Source organism: Apteryx rowi, unplaced genomic scaffold (genome assembly GCF_003343035.1).
Source record: "Apteryx rowi isolate R43461 unplaced genomic scaffold, aptRow1 scaffold_81, whole genome shotgun sequence".
In the NCBI taxonomy this organism is placed as follows: domain Eukaryota; kingdom Metazoa; phylum Chordata; class Aves; order Apterygiformes; family Apterygidae; genus Apteryx; species Apteryx rowi.
The window spans coordinates 265662-278068 of record NW_020451105.1 but is presented as its reverse complement, the minus strand read 5'-3'; the positions used below and the strand labels follow the sequence as shown (position 1 = coordinate 278068).

The 12407-nt window shown below is 41.2% G+C and overlaps 1 protein-coding gene across 1 annotated transcript in view; it reads left to right on the top strand.

Moving 5' to 3' along the window:
• Window positions 1-805: 805 nt before the first annotated feature.
• EHF (ETS homologous factor) overlaps window positions 806-12407 on the top strand; it is a 31378-nt gene continuing 19776 nt past the window's right edge. The window contains exon 1 of the mRNA XM_026089372.1: window positions 806-888. The gene's annotated coding sequence lies outside the window, so the exon portion shown is untranslated. The remainder of the gene's footprint in view (window positions 889-12407) is intronic.

Sequence of the window (12407 nt, the reverse complement as noted above, 5' to 3'; positions counted from 1 at the left end):
CACAAATAGTTTTTCTGACTTCCACAGTCTTGAGAAAAGTTTTAGCTCTACCATGCTGACCAGAACCATCAGAATTAGAAAGGTTAAAAGCACAGAAAGGTAAAACTAAACACTCATCTGCTGAATTTCTGCGCCACAAATATGCATGTACCCATTTTTTTGTACTCATCCCTTGGTATCCACACCCTGAAGATTCCTCACTTTCTTTACTTTCTCTCAGATACCCACAGAAGCTGAAAGATGAAGATCCCCCTTGTGCAGACTCATTCATTTCACAGGACACTCAAGGTATGACAAGAAAGAATTCAGTCCATAATATTGGATCATCCAGTCCGTCTCCCTGCCAGCGCTGGGTTATTCCCTACAGTGCATCTTCTAATGTTACTTCCAGACTAATTTTAATTTGGGACATTCCTCCTTTTCACTTCTCCTCATTCTAATTATAATATCCCTATCTACCTGAAATAACCTCCATTAAAAAAAAAAAAGGGATGGTCTTAAAAAAAAACAACTACAAAGAAATCAATCCCTCATCCATTACCAGGTTTCTCTTTTGTTCTGGAGCCACACGTGTAACCCGGTTAGACCTGTTCTCTTTGAATACTGAGGACTGAGCTGGCCTTATGCAAATGTTCCCAACCTCGTCTTGGTTGTTGTTGTTGTGCACCCAATCAGATGAAGAGGAAGTGACCTGAGGAATTCCCCTATTGGCTGCCTGAGTGTTCAGCAAAATGTTTTAAAATTAATATCACATCCATTTATCTTCACTCCTGTGAGTCTTTAGAAGAGATAACCTAGTACCCGTGTTTACCTAACCTACTGTTCTTTAGACAGTCTTCCCGTTGCCACAGTTAAGGATTTCCACTCCAGAATCTGCAGCTAAATGAGGTAAGGTGTTTTGGGTATTTTTTAAAATATATTTCCTTCTAAATTAACACCACCGAAAATAAGAAAGAGAAGAAGTATCTACTGGACTCGTGCCCACCCTACTGAGCCTCTCCCTTCCCACTTTGGAACAGACACTAAGCTCATTTGATCAAAAGGCTTTTTAATGTTGCAATAAAAACTTCTATTTTTTTGTTTTGAACTTGCATCTTACTTCTGTTTAAATATTCCTGTTGTATTTATGCTTGATTAGGGTCAGATCTGCTGCCTTTGCTCACCCAGAATGTCATTGACTTTGAACTGAGCCAGTGACTTCATCAGGTTTACTCAAAGTTTTTTGAGGATCTTTTTTATTATGCTGTGTCTAATAATATTTTCGGTCCTAAATGAGCTACCTTTACCATGGAATGGTCATTTGTTTAGTAAAGCAAGGGAAGAGAAAGTGGACATGTTAAATAACATTGAGAGCGTTAATGCCCCAGAACAGGGGGACACTATAATGACAGTGTTTCTGTTGGTTTTAGTGACGAGGATACTGATGGTGGTTGTGCTGTTAACAGAAAATCCTAAAGCACATTCATAATTTTGCCTGGTTTTCTCCGCAAGCCAATCTCCCGGTAGCTCCTGTGGCGAGGTGCTGGGTGAGGGGGGTTTTGCCGTTCTTAGCCTACTCTAAGTTGAACCGCTCCACAGAAGCCAGCTCAAGCACTGTGTAAGTAAATACAGTGTGAGCAGAGGCCTGCAGTGTCTTTGCTTGTTTAATTTGTTTCACTTCCAATGGTAATTTTATTTGAATAAAACCAGAATTGGCCCCTTAAGGTAAAGACACAGCAAGAAACAGAATTTTTTAAGTCTGTTTAAATAATAGTAGGAACGAACGTAATAGAAAAAGTTGCTCACAGTTTACATTGACTGGGTAAAAAATGTGCTTACATTTCATCCCAGGAGGGATTTTAGGTGGATACTCTTAGGTGTATATAGTTACTAATTTTATTGGTAACATACTTTTGAATTATTTCATCTAAAAATATTATATGTCACCTTTGCATCTATAGTACGTCCAGCTATCCTTTTTTTTAATGTTCTTTGGAAAATGAAAGCAGTTCATAATGATAAAAATGAACCATGAGGTAAAAGTTTTACTTAATGATTGGAATTGTTACCTGTGTTACATTTGACTGTGTTAAATACATCTATCTTGTACAAATATTTCCTGTAATTTGTGAAAACTCTAGTGGGATAAGAAAAAATGCACTCTTTTAAATTTTGTTTTGATAGCAAATTTGTGGGCAGCAACTTAAGCCTCTTTTCTGACATCTATTTTGCACTGTGTAAAATACCAGAGTTGGAAAACAAAGTGGGTTTATATTTAATGCAAATGTGGAAACCAAAGAAAACAGTTGCAATTAAAACTAGCAAAACAACAGGATTAAGATGTTTCACCAACAAATATCATTATGTCAGTTTAACTCCTGGCCCTTACAAGTCTTAAAACCAGAAATGATTGTTGTGATAACAAAGGCCATAGGACTTCCTAGAATTTTTCAGAGTTTAATTAGGTGGCTTGATGTAGAACTTATCTTCTAGAAACCTTCCAACCTTGCGAAAAAAAGTCCAGAAATCCAAAGATGGGAAATCCACCAGCACTTTTGTTAAGTGCCCTAGCAATTATATACCGCTCCTCTAAAAATGCTTGGTCTCATTTTCAGTCTGACCTGGTCTAGCTTCAACATTCAGCCATCGAATTGTGTTGCCGTTGACTGCTAGTGTGAAGTTTCCCTGGGTAGCAAATTTCTTTTCCTTGTGTAAGTAGCTGCGAGTAGCTGTGAGCAAGTCATGCCTCAACCTTCTCTTTGCTAAATGTGCTAGGCTGAGCTCCCTAGGCTTTTCCCTCTCGTGGAAAAACTTGCAGTACAGTGAAAACTTCTAGGATCTCAACCTGTTCCACTGTAAGCTTTTCCATCCTTTAATCACTCTAATGGTCCCCTCTAATTTTTCAACAACCTCTGTGAAATTTGAAAGCCAGAACTGGACACAGGCTGTAGGAGCAGCAATGCCAAGCACAAAGGTAATAGGAGTCAATATATCCATGTTTCTGCCCCCAAAGGTCATATCTTCCCCTTTCGCTATACTGGGAGTTCATGGTCAAGGTTTTTTTTATTCAGCAGGTCTGAGGCTTTTCCAGAGTCGGCATTCTCTAGACCCCTTCTTGCCTCCATGCATTAGTCTTCCACACGGAGACGAGGCTTGTCATTGGTAGCATTGGTGTTGATTGCTTGCACCCAGCTTACCAAAAATGCCACATTACACTAGATATATACACTCTCCATTATCATTTTTTTTACTCCTAGTGTCATCTGTAAAGCCTGTACAGCCAGTAAAAATGTGTGTTTCCCAAGTCATAGTAATACAGACTCCCATATCAGAGCAGACTAGTGCTTTGTTTGCTCCAGCACAAATTAGGTAACCCTTCGCAGCAATGCATAGGGTGACAACAGTTCTTATTATCCCAGTCATGGTGAGATCAGGTGATAGAACATGGTCTGTTTAACATGGGATATTATTATTCTCCTGTCACCCGAGAGAATACGCTGTGGTGTTACCACAATAATTTCATATTACTTCAGATATTCTCAGGGTATTGTGAGTTTTCAGTAGTGGTGGAAACAGGCAAAAGGAGTGTTGGACAAAGCCAAAATTAAAACATTTGGCTCCCACTGAAGTTTTTTCATTCCCAATGAATTTTGTTATTAACATCAATACTTGTTTTGTCTGGGAGGTGTAAGGTAACAAATTGCAATGGAGAGAGATCAAACTAAAAATGAAAAATCATCCAGAGACACAGTTGAGGAGAGATTAGAGAGGAAAAAGGAGGATTTCTGTAGGTGCGTCGTGTGCCTGTGTCCAGACACAACCGATGGTGTTAGCCTGTTGCCTGCCCCACTGCAAATTGCGCAGAAAAAAATGTGAGGATTAAATTCTACACCTGCTGAAAAGGTGAATATTTATGGATAATCCTCGCAGAAGAGGATTAATGATTTTATTGCCTGAATGAACTCAGAGAACTGTCCATGAGCCATGCCACCTTTCCAGAACTAGCACTTACCTTGCCTCCTTTGTTCACCCCTAACACGCTCCATATAAACCTGTCTAGCTTCGTCTCAGGACCAAATCATTCAGTCTTATCCCAGGCAAACCTTCCACTAACTGCAATATAACCTGGATCTCTTCTGTGCAGTCTATGGTTGCATGCTTCCTATTGCTGCTTATTTGCTTAGATTCAATTCCTACACAAGGGTCTGTGCTCTTTCTGCAATATAATGTATATCACCTCTGTGAATTGGAGCGGCAACCAGCTGTACCGAGAACCAGGTCGAAAAGAGGGTGCTACGCGACAGAATGGGCTGGCTTAAGTATTGGTCAGTGTACCAAGACCAAGCTATAGAAAAATGAACGACCACCTTCTTGTTCTGATGGTAACATGATGCCCTTTAATAGGATTTTCTGAGTTCTTGCAGTGCTCCCTTTCTCGTCAGCCTTCCTACAGTTGTGAAGTAGGTATTCCTGTTGAGGACTAGGCATTCCTGTGGTGAGCAGCACATAAAAAGAAAAGGGTCACAAACCTAATTGTCAGTTGTTGTTGCTCATGACACACAATGTTAGGATGTGGCAGAATCAAACACAAAGGCTTCGCAGTTCATGAGGAAAAGAACAGAAATGTTAACTATTTTTGTAGCTTGCATAGCTTGTGTTGTTTAGTGAAGTAAAATCTCTGCCTATTCTCAGAGCTTAGCTACTGTTGAACTTCCAGACAAAAACACATGTAGTTTTCTTCCTAATGGTAAGTGCTTTGTGAGCACTGTGGAAGTCCGGCACTGTCTTCAGCAAAGCCCACCAGCTTCAGCTGCTTGGCCAGCCTGGTGCTCAAGGACTCTTCTGTAGCCACGAGTATCTGCTACTCTTTCTCCCTGACCCTGCGTTCAGCACACCCTGCAGCTTGCATTCATTTTGGGCCCTGGTGAACCAAAGATTTATTTCACTAAATTATCAAAGAAGGGGTACATGGCAAACTTGAAAAGGGCAAAATTGATAAGTAATACTGCTGACAGAAAGGGTAAGCAGAGAAGGGTTTACTCACACAGCTGGTGTGGGGAAAATTAAGGATTGATTCAGCTTATACGGCAGTCAGCAGGTGTCTTTCTTAGTATGCGAGTTGCTTTGAACCATATTGAGGATGGGACTTGAGCTAAATCCCTCACTGAATGCCTAAAATGCTTGGGACATTTGTTGGTTATTGGTCCACAGATGGGAGAGATTGAGTAAACGTGGAGTCATGTAGCCAATGCAGCAATCTACTGACATTTGGCATTTTGTGCGTCTCTCTCTGAGGAGGATCCCTCAAAGACTCCCTTTGCCAAAGCTGACATTGCACATGGTTATCACTACTTATTGCTCTGCTGATACTGTGAAATGTGTTTCACAGGAAAGAGTGTAAGAACTAGCAGAAAAAAAGGTCTATCTGAAACTCGGTAATCAGTGGTTGTAGACCAGTAAAACTGGGCAATAAAAGAAGATTACTTTGCAGTGGTGAAAAGAAAGTCATTCTACTTCTAGGATCTGCAAATGTGTAAAAATAAAATAAAAGTCCCTGACTATTATGGAGGAAGGATGTGGGCATAATCACTCTCGAGAAATTTGCTCAGCTCAGAATCCAATGTAGCCAGAAAAATTTCCCGAGTCCCTACTAGTCTGTAAAGATTCAGCAGCTATGTGTAAAAATACTCTCTATTGCCCAAATTACTGGTGTCATCATCAGAAAAATCATTTCTGTTTTTTAAAACTGCTTTGGATTTTCCTTCATCTGGCAGTGAGCAGGTAACTAATTTATATTGCTATATAATTAACAAACTCACGTAAAGCTGCCTAAGATGGTATGGTCAGGAATCAGACTAAGTGCACAATATAATGATTACCCCCAAACTTTCTTAATGATTTTTACTGAAGCATATAATTATTATTACTTAATAGCTTAGAAGCTTGCATCTTGATGATGCACTTTCAAAGTATGCTTGCTTAAGCAATTGTCTCAGAGATTGGCATGGCTGGGAAGGGGCTTTACCAGGGAGCTGAATTCTGACACACACAAGGGTGCTGGCTCCATCTCTTTTGCAGTGGGGTCATCCTACCACACTACTCACATAAAACAGGCTTCACTCGTAACATTCCTGGGCACCTGCCCCAACAGAGGAAGACCAAAAAGGTTTAAAAGACTGAATTAGTAGGTGACACGATGAGTGAGATATCGTTAGAGAATTATCAAAAGCAGGATATATAAAATGAATGGATGTATTTTTTCCTTCATTTACTGATGCGTAGATATCCCTACCCTTCCCAAGACTTTTTTGATGGAGCTGCAATACTTTGTAGGAACAGGTAGAAACTTTTCTTCCTCCTTTAAAATCTCAAATGATTAAATGCTTTTGGATGCTAGTCAAATTGTAGTCAATCCAGTAAATCTTTCTTAGTCTGACTGTAGCCACTCCCGATACGCATACATTCACATACACACAGCACACAAATGTACAAGCACATGCACATCCCTTATCTCCTGCATGGGCTTTTGTGTTTTGCTTTTTAAATAGGAATTCCAATATTTGCCCCATATTCCTCCAACTTTGTCTCATTAGCTGACTAACTCCTTTGTGTAATCCTTTAAAATGTGAAGCTCGTCACGTCACAACATATTTTGTCGGTAGGTAGAAATGGGTGACGGGTGTTGTCCTGCAGCAGACAAGGGGAAGCTCCCGGCAGGACTCATGTCCTGGCCCTGGCTGGCTGCAACTTCCCTGGTGGCAGGTTTTGCCCCGTGCAGTACCTTGCTTTCTCACAGGAGCACGTCCATGGCCTGAGCGCACCACGGCTGTCCCCCAGCCCCATGGTGAGCAGCAGCCCTGCAGCTCTAGTGCTGCCTGGGCTCTGCTGTGGTGGTGTCTGTGTGACGAAGGGATGCCAAGAGCTAAAGATATTAACGTGATCGAGGTCACTGGCGATGCTGAAAGCTAACAAGGCTTTGGGGCATTCAGAACCAGGGTATCAGCCTGCCTTGTGCTATGACGCGTCTTCAATATTAAAACTCTTATGAAGATTTAATCATCAAAGATAAAAAGAAAGGAAGAAAAAAAATCCTAGCACCTGAAAATGGCTTTTTTATAACTCTCTGTTATCTCGCCCTTACTCAGAACAATATTAAAGTTAGTAATACTCAGAAGGTAATAAATCTCCTTTTAAAGAAAAAAGTTGTTTGAAATACCCCGGAAATATTTTTGTTGTTTTTTTTGGCAGAACCTGTTCCAGTTCCCTTGAGGACTAAAAGAGATATATACCTGCATCGTGGAGCAAAAAGAACTCAAAGATAGGGAACGGAGCTTTTTTTCTTCTTTCTGATTTCTCCAGGCTCCGTCCTAGAGACCAGCACACAAACTTCACAATTGCTGTAAGACCAGGTGCTTTTGTGCCACAGACAGATCATTGAAGATGTTGGTTTTGTCTGTCTTATTGCTTATGATGGTGTTGGAAAGAAGCTTTCTTGGCCAGGTCAGCTAGTCTGATTAAACAGAAGGCAAAAATGAGAGAGAGTGGGTTAAAAAAAAAAAGGACAGAAATAGAAGAAATTAGGAGAAAGAGAAGGAACATCAGAGATTACAGAAAAGGAGGGATGGGATCAAAAACTTCACGTCCCAGGTAGTATGTGACAGTCAAATCTGGTAGTCAGCACAGGCTGTATTTCAGGATTGCTGTGGCGAGGGCCTGCAGAGGGTTCCCCAGAGATTGTGTGGGCAACAGCCATGGTTTTTGTTTCCAGTGCAGCTGCTCTGTGGTGACATTACTGTCTGTTTGCAGGAATACTGTAGCTTGGCATTTGACATCTGTCTTCCATAAACAATTTTGCATAACAGGCTGAGTCGCACTTTTGTTACTTGGACAACTTGAATATAAGTTTTTACATGTTGGCTCATAGGGATGGGGATCCTCCCTCCCTTGTTGCCAGGGAACTTGCTTTTTAAAATTCCTTTCTTGCATTGTGATTAAAAAAAAAAAAAAAAAATTCTTGAAATTGCCACAGTTTCACGGAACAGAAATTTTGAATTTCAGCCAGCACTACCCAGGAATTTCTGGCTTATTTTCAGGATCATGCATAGGTCAAGGGCAGCTCTTTTCTTGATTTAATACTTCAAGTGTAGATTTAATTGTTTGGCTAAGTTAACATTCAGATCTCTACTAGGCATATAACAGTCTTGATGAATCTTGCTTTCAGTCTGAACAAGTCTCTTTCTTATAGAAAATTCTTTCTCTTATGCAATACCTTTTATTTGCTCTCAAAAACCCCATGACCATCCTAATTCATCTGCATGTGGTAATCTTTGCTAGAGAAATGTGATGCAATTGAGCTTCAGCTGGAAGATATGAGTTGGACTGACTTGTCCATTGACTTGTTATATGACATAAGACTTAAGCAAATAATTTCAGTTGGTGTCTCAATTTTCCTATTTGTAATAAGGAGGCAATGCTAGATCCTTCTTTTGTTTCTGTGTTTTATGCTATTTACTGCCTTTACTGTCTGTGTGGGCTCTCTTCCTTCTCTGCTCTAAGGCTGTCATTGTTTTGGGAGGTCTCCTGAGGCTTCATTTTCAGAAGAACTGAAAAGTAGCCCAGCTCCCAGCTGAGTACCTACCTCTTGTGGACCTTATTTATTTTTTGGTAAATAGCAGCTTAAGGGGTGAAGTATGTTTGTGTGTGTGTATGCGTGTATGGGGAAAGCAAACACTCCCAGTGCTTCAGGTTTTATTTATCTCTCAGGAAGGATCCTTTACTGCTTATACTTAATTTGTTGCTTTTTCCTGCTAACTTTAAAACCACTTTGTCTCAGCTGATTTTTCCTTATGTATTTCATGCTATGCCTCTGTTGACTTCAGACTTAGAAATTTCAGTGTGTTACTTTGCCCTGTTGATGCTTCAGTTGATGGAAAAGTACAGTGCTGAGCTCTCCTCCTGAAACCTGTAGCAAAGGACTATTTATGAAGTGGGAGAGAGTTCACATAAGAATCGAAAGAGTACATTTGTACAAAACCCAATGGGAAAAGCTCTATCGTCAAACCGGCCCAGGCTGTTGAGGCAGATGCCTGGCTTTGCTCTTTTGTTTATATTCCAACAAATCAAAGCTGACCTGTGTTGTTATCGGAGTAGAGCAGCAGGTGCAAAAAAATAACTCTGCTGCCAACTCAAACGAAAGGGTAAGGCTAATACCCTCTGGGAGGTATTGAGAAGATAACAGAAAGCCATGCCAGCAACTGAATTAACGGCTCTATTTATGGTGGGTTTTACTTAACAACCTGCTCCCAACACTGACACATAAACACTCCATTGTATTGTTTAATGCAACTGCTGGAGAAATCAATGGAAACAGGATGGGCAGCTCGCGCTGTGCCAGCTGGGGAGGAGAGGCACCATGGAAATGTTGCTTCTCTAACCACAGGCAGGACAGAGGGGGAAGCTCTCCCCGGCTTTTACAGGAGCGGGGAGACATTGCTTCCCACCACTTCGCCTTGTTATACCCCTGGAGAGCCAGAAACCTTCATTCCCCTGCTTTATGGCTGCTTTTAAGGAAGGCAGGGAGCATAAGTGAGCCTTAGTGTGTGCTCCAGCTATTGACCCATGGCCTGGTGGCTCCAGGAGCTGCTGGGCTTCCTCAACGTCCTGGGGACGCAGGGCAAGCGAGTCTGCTGCTACCCTGGGAGGGTGTTGGGCAAACTGCTCTTGGGCAGCCAGCGTGGGAGGATGCCAAGGCGGGTGGTCTTGCAATCTCTTATCCTTTACGCAACAAATATAATATGAAGAAACCGTGTGAGTGCAGCTGGGCTCCAAATAATTACGTTTACTAAACACACGCAAACATGAAAGCCTGAATGGCAGTTAAAGTAACAATGTGACTGACAGCAGGTTTCTGAAACAGGGTCAGTGAACACCACTGAACTATTTCAGTGATAATCCCTGCTTTTGGGAGACTTTCATTTGCAAATGGCTGCCCACCTTGGGATCCTTGGTAGCCTAGAGAGGAGTGCAGGGGGAGCCCAGAGCCTGGCTGGAGCTGTCTTTGTGCAGGTGGGATCAGTGAGGAGAAATACAATTATTTAACTGATTGATTAAAATGATTTGAATTATCAAAAATAACAGTCTCAATAGGCACAATTTTCATGTTAATCATCAGAAAGAAACAAATTTTAAGTATGAAGGCCCTAAATGGATGAAATTTGTGTTCAAGGCTTCATCTCTGCTCCTCTCAAGAGCAGAAACTTTTTGCCAGGCTCCAGCTGGATGTCTCTCCTGCCAGTAGTTGGTGGTGTAGGAGACTGAAAATAAAATGTCCTTCTCTATCCTGAGTCAGATTCTGCACATCACCAGAAAGATCAGCAATTCTCTAGTAACCCCAAGTAAGGAGATATTCATGGCTGTAACCTCCTAGCAGCCAGAGAGGAACCCAACTGGAAGGACTGTGATGCAGAGTGCTCCCTTGGCTGTGTTCATTGAACGTCCTGAGCACGGCCCGGGCAGGACAGGGAAGCGAAAGCTCTGCTGCTCTCAGCTCACCCGCGCCCACGGCCCAGTGAACTCGGCTGCAGGGGCTGCTCTCCCCACCAGGCAAATCTCTGCGTACTTCCTCCTTCCCACACACAAGAGGCAGCTCGCAGTGATCCCTGAGACTCCTTCATTTTTTTGCTCTCATCCCCTTTTTTCCATCTAGTTCTCATTTGGAAACCAGCCCAAAAGAAGAAACCTGCAGTTGCCAAGCAGATGTTTTTTGTAAAAATGAACCTTATAAAGCAGAGTTAAAAAAAAAAGGAAAACAGATAAAAAAGGATCTTTTTAGTTTGAAAGTAGGCAGCTCAGTGGTTGTTTTTACTAAAACCCAGCCTAGTCCCACAGCAAAAGAGAAGTATTGGTGGTGATAGCGGTTCAAATATATTTCCTCACGGAAGAAAGCAGCATACGTAAGACTCTTCATGTCTGAGTGGCTGGTATTTCAGAAACACTTCAGTGTCAAGTGAGAGCCAAACGGGAATGCTAATGCTAATACAATTACTATTATTATTATCATCATCATTATTCACTAATAACTGAATAGTCGCACAAGCTCTGTTAGCAGGATAGAAAGCAGTTCCCCCAATACGGACTTACTCTTTAACGCAATACAAAGGCAAGCTGTCATGGAAGGTAGAGGGAAGTGGTTGGGGAACGGGAGCCAAGGGAAGAAGGAGAAGGTGTTAGAACATGATGGTAGTACTTTGTTAGCTGATGAGGTTCTGCCTAATTATAGACACAGAGCTTGTCAAGCTACAGGAGCATCTAGAGTGCTTTTTGGCCATTTGTATATTTAGTGTATTGTAAGCAAAAGAAAGGTGTTTAGTAAAAGGAGATTAGGGAGATGAGCTGGCTCCTGGATAGAGGAAGGATATGAAAGAAGGCGTGGAGTTGTTCTATGAGGTGTGGTATTAAGTGCTGAAAGAAGAATAAAAAGCAAAGGCAGTTTTTCCCATTATTGTATTTTCCAAGACTCTGTATCCCTGAGGCTAGACTGATGAATCTCTGGCAAATGACTTCTAAATATTCAGGAAAAATGGCTGACCCAAATTATCATGAACTTGCTGAGGTGATGCAGTCCATAATGAAAGGAGTGCCATGCACCGGTCAAAGTCACATTTTGCAGCACCCAGTGCCGAAGAATTAAAAAAAGTAAAAGACATGTTTTTTTGCCAAATTTTGGCAAAGATATCTACTTGTTCAAAACATTCCAAGAATATGTTAATGCAAAAATGGCACAGACATTTATCAAAAGAAATAAAACCATTTCTTGACTCACTTTTTTCTTAGCTGCATTAGTAGTAATTCCACTTACATGTACAGATCTGTGCACAGATCTTCTGCAAGAGGAGAATGACCTTTTCAAAGGCAAAACAAATGATGATATTCTTTTTTTTTCTTATTCAAAAATTAGCGGCATGGCAAGAAGAGGTACATCTAGCCTGTGATATGACAAGAAAACATGGATCCCAAACACAGGATCCTTGCTAAGTGGCGGGTTCCGGTTCACTGTTTCCTCTACTAAGGTAACATAACTGTGCGGGTAAAATTTGCAGAAGTGCCAGCCTTTGGCAGTTAGCAGTGTCAGGCACATCCATACCTTGAGGAATCTCTGCTAGCAGTTGGCCTTCTGTTTGCTTCTGATTTAGAAAAACAAACAAACAAACAAACAGACAAACAAACAAAACCTCTGTTGAAATTCTGTCTTTTACTTCCATTATACTAACTAGTACCTTGACTATTGAAGCCAGTTCATATGAAGATTGTGGATTATGAAAAAGGGGAGAGAGAAAAAATAACCTATTAGACTTTGCATATAATCAAATACCTTTTTTTTTTTTTTTTGCATTCATGAAGTGAACTTTGTTCTCTCTCAAAAAGGAAAC